Source organism: Peromyscus californicus, unplaced genomic scaffold (genome assembly GCF_007827085.1).
Source record: "Peromyscus californicus insignis strain IS unplaced genomic scaffold, ASM782708v3 Scaffold_16__1_contigs__length_79575227, whole genome shotgun sequence".
In the NCBI taxonomy this organism is placed as follows: domain Eukaryota; kingdom Metazoa; phylum Chordata; class Mammalia; order Rodentia; family Cricetidae; genus Peromyscus; species Peromyscus californicus.
The window spans coordinates 22707422-22712500 of NW_026294458.1; positions in this window are offsets into that span (position 1 = coordinate 22707422).

Here is a 5079-nt window from a genome sequence, read left to right on the forward strand (position 1 = left end):
CGCGGACGCCGAGGCACGTGGGAACTGCCCGGCACAAAGATGGCTACCCAGAACCTCCCACCCCACTCCACTCCCCCCCCCCCCCCCCCCCCCCCCCCCCCGCCCCTACCTTCCCCGCAGGAACCGGGCTTGCGAAATGAGGCACCTGGAAGCTGGTTAGGATAGCACCCTTAACAAATGGTCATTCTTTCCGTTCTGTGACAAACTGAAGGTCAGAGGTAGCTTCTTGTTACAGCTACACACAGTGTAAGCTAGGTCATCCCAGAACACCAAATAGCTTATTTATTGAGCATATGAATGGATGCATACTGTTAGGCCACAAAGGGTTTCAAATAGGTTAGCACAGGTCACTTTGTAACAGGAATTTATAGCAATTATAACACCAATCTGCGGTGGTAAACAAGATTTATAGTAAGCCCTCGTCTTGTAGTGAGGCCTGTGGTAGGCTCCAAAAGACCATACCAAACCAGAATATCAATAAGCAAATTGAATATATTTTTAAAGTTATATATTTTATCATAAGGTTTTTTGTTTGTTTGTTTTCTTGAGACAGAGTGTTACTATATAGCTCAGGCTGGTCTCTAACTAATGATCCTCTTGCCTCAGCTTTCAAAGTTTGTAGGTACATGCCACCAGACCTTGCCAAATGCAGACCTGAACTTCAAATGGGTTTGTGCTTTTATAAACAAACAACAAACCATGAGACTCACAGCAAACCGATCAAAGAAGTATCACAATGGAGACATGGCTCAGTGGCCAAGAGCACACACTGCTCTTACAGAGGGCTTGAGTTGAATTTTCAAAACCAATGTCCCATGACTCACAACTGCCTGTAATTCCCCAGTTTCAAGGGGATCTAGCCTCTGGTCTCCGGCCCCAGAGGGCACCTGCACTCAAGTATACATAGCCACACACAGACATATATGTTTAAAAATAATAAAAATAAATCTTTTTTTAAAAAAGAAAAGGCCTATGCAACCTGGGCAAGTATGATTTTTAAAAACGGTCCCCTTTTTAACATCCTAAGGAGAGTAAGTTTCATTTCTGGTTGTTGTTTTTTGAAACTGCATGTAGTGTAACCGCCACTTGGGCATGTAGCCAAAGGTGTCCTTGAATTCGGAGGTGATGGTGCACACCTTTAATCCCAGCACTCAGAAGGCAGAGGCAGACGGATCGCTGGGTTTGAGGCCAGCCTGGTCTATATAGTGAGTTCCAGGATAGCCGGGGCTACATAGAGAAACCCTGTCTCAGCTTTTGAGTTTCCCCAAGGTGTTTTTTGAGGGAATGATTGTCCTGTCTGTCTTAATTACTTTTTCTATTGCTGTGCTAAAATACCATGGCCAAGGTAACTCACAGAAGGAACAGTTTATTGAGACATACAGTTTCAGAGGGTGAGTCTATGACCATCATGGCAGGGAGCATGGCAGCAGGCAGGCAGTGCTGATGCTAGAAAGGTAGCTGAGAGATCACATCTTTTTGTTTTTGTTTGTTTTGTTTTGTTTTGTTTTTTTTTGAGACAGGGTTTCTTTATGTAACAGTCCTGGCTGTCCTGAAACTCACTCTGTAGACCAGGCTGGCCTCGAACTCACAGAGATCCTTCTGCCTCTGCCTCCCAAGTGCTGGGATTAAAGATGTGCGCCACCACCCCTCAGCTCGAGAGATCACATCTTGATGCACAAGCACAAGGCAGAGAGAAAGCTAAATAGGAATGGCATGGGTTTTTGAAACTTCAAAGCCCATCCCCAGTGACACACCTCCTCCAACAAGGCCACACCTCCTAATCCTTCCTAAACAGTTCCACCAACTGGGGACCAAGTATTTAAACGTAAGAGCCTATGGGGACCATTCTCATTCAAACCACCATAACTTCCCCACCACTTAAAAGTCATCCATTTGTTTGTGTCTGCAAACCATGCTGTATGTGTGGAGGTCAGAGGACAACTTTCAAGAATTGGTTTTCTCCTTCCATATCTGGGTCCCAGGGAGTGAACTCAGGTTGTCAGGATGTTTGACAAGCACTTATTTTTAAGCTGCTGAGCCATCTCACCAGCCCAAGAACACCTTGATCCACAGGTAAGATGCTATGAGACCCATAAATTACAAATGAAAAACAATTAGTTCACTAAATTCGTTGAAAATGTGGGGTTTTTTTCCCCTTGACAGTGGGCAATTTAATATTGGGCAGTATGGTTATAATCCAGAGTGCTGCTTTACTGGATTGCTCCTCCTGGCTTACTCAGCTTGTTTTCTTATACACCCCAGGACCACCTGCCCAGGAACAGCACTATCCAGAGTGGCTTGGAACTCCCATATCAGTCAACAATCAAGAAAATGCTCCATCGGCCATTTTTTGCCAAAATTGCCCACGGGTCAACCCTAGGAGGGCATTTTTCTCAACTGAAGTTCCCTTTACCCAAATTACTCTAGCTTGCGTCAAGTTGGCATAGAACTAGCCAGCAAGTGCAATTGTGATAAAATGGTTTTATTAAATTAAAATTATGCCAAGTAGGGGCTGGATAGCTGGCTCAGAGGTTAAGAGCACTGGCTGTTCTTCCAGAGGACCCAGGTTCAATTCCCAGCACCCACATAGCAACTCACAACTGTCTGTAACTCCAGTTCCAGGGCCTCTGACACTCTCACACCAATGCACATGAAATAAAATTAAATTATTGCTGTGGACATCGCTCTGTATAAATAAACACTGATTGGCCGGTAGCCAGACAGGAAGTATAGGCGGGACTAACAGAGAGGAGAATTGAGGGAACAGGAAGGCGGAGCAGAAGACGGGCTGGAGCCGCTGCCAGGACAAGCAAGATGTAAGGTACCAGTAAGCTACAAGCCACATGACAAAGTATAGATTAATAAAAATGGGCTAGCCGGGCAGTGGTGGCACACGCCTTTAATCCCAGCACTCGGGAGGCAGAGCCAGGAGGATCTCTGTGAGTTCGAGGCCAGCCTGGTCTCCAAAGCGAGTTCCAGGAAAGGCGCAAAGCTACACAGAGAAACCCTGTCTCAAAAACAAAAAATAAATAAATAAATAAATAAATAAATAAATAAAAATGGGCTAAATATAAGAGTAAGAGCTAGACAATGATAGGCCTGAGCTAATGGCCAAACAGTTTAAATAATGTAAGAGTCTGTGTGTTTATTTTGTAAGTGGCCTCTGGGACTGGTGGGAAATTCTCCAGCTACAAATTATATTAAAAAAAAAAAAACCTGTTCCTTAAAAAAAATTATGCCAAGTATTATGGCACATGCCTGTAATCCCAGCACTCAGAGATGACTGAAGGAGGATCGGGTGTTTAAGAGTAGTTGGTGCTATGTGAGATGGTCTTTCAAAAAAAAAGAAAGGAAGGAGGAAAACCAATAAAAATTAGTTTGGGTCTGTTCAAATGGCTTCCTGGGTAAAGGTGCCTGCTGCCAAGCCCAACAGCCTGAGTTCAATTCCAAGGGTCCACCAGTGGAAGGAAAGAACTGATTCCCGCAAGCTGTCCGCTAACCTTCACACAGGCAAAAGGAAGAAGACATAGCTTTTTCTGGAGTCAAATATTAGTGACCATGGCCCCAGGTGGGTGCATGCGTTGAGCTTACCCCAAATGCAGTGTTCCAATATAGTAATCGTTTCATGAAATTTTTATAGTTACAAAACAAAAAATCATAAATCAAGGTTTTTTTTTTCTTTCATTGATTTTATTTATTTATTTATTAGCTTTGGAGCCTGTCCTGGAACTCGCTCTGTAGACCAGGCTGGCCTTGAACTCACAGAGATCTGCCTACCTCCTGAGTGCTGGCCATCACTGCCCAGCTTGCTTGCTTGCTTTCTTTTCTTTTCTTTTCTTTTTTTTTTTTTTTTTTTTTTTTTTTTTGAGGCAGGGTTTTTCTCTGTGTAACAGCTCTGGCTGTCCTGGAACTTGCTTTGTAGGCCAGGCTGACCCCAAACTCACAGAGTTTTGTTTTGTTTTTTAAATACATTAGTGGAAACATCAGGTTGGTAGCTTACAGCCAAGCTGGGAAATCTCTGCTATAGATTTTAGTCGCTATTTGCTGACATGCTTAGCTTTGGGGTTGGTGGAAGCTAGTGACCTGTTAATACATCCAAAAAAGTTTCAAACGATGGTCACAAAAATGGTAGGTCAGACACAGAGGAGGGCCACGAATGCTCACTAAAGGGGCTGAAGATATCTGTATAGTTACTTTTCTATCACCATGCCCAAAGGTAACTTATAGAAGAAAGAGTTTATTTGGCCTTATGGTTCCAGAGGTTTAGAGTCCATGATGGTGGAGAAAAGGAATAGCAACAGGAGCAGGAAGCCAAGGGCTCATATCTTTTGTTTGTTTCTGCCTCACATCTTGAGCTACAGACATGAAAAGAAAAAGAAAAAAAAACAACAAGAAATGGTGGATGTCTTTAAACTCTCAAAGCCAACCTTCAGTGACACACTTCCTCCAACAAGGCCACACCTCCTAAGCCTCCCCAAACAGTGCCTCCAACAGAGATTATGGGAGACATTCCTCATTTAAAGCACCACAATAGCTCCAAGTAAGTTGGCTCTGGATTCACAAAATTCTAACTCTGTACAATCCAAACTTCTAATCAGCCAATCAGCTTAGTAGAATCTTTAACATATGTGTGGCTTTTAGGAAAAAAAAATGAAAAGTCGATAATCTATAGCTGTGTATCTCAGATTGGCCTTGAACTTGAGAGGATCCTGCTGCCCCAGCCTCCCAGCTGGGATTACTGACATGCACCACTGTGGTTGGTCACCTTAGTGGTTTTGATAGAAGATATTCTTTTAAAGCAAGGTAAAGTCCATATTGCTTGCTACTCTATTATCAGAAATGGAAGACAGAGGAGTGGGTGGAGGGCAGTAGATTTATCCAAGGCCAAACTTGAGAGAAATGGAGACCTCTCCATCTCAAGTCTCCATTTTCTCAGACTCAGAGAGTGAAAAGACTTTTATGAGACACGGATTACAGGGAGTTCCCGGGATGGACAGGGACTTTTTCTTTAGGTCACCATCTACTTTTCTTCTTGAAAGTGGATATAGAGCTCAACCTCCTGTGGTCAGTACCTGCTAT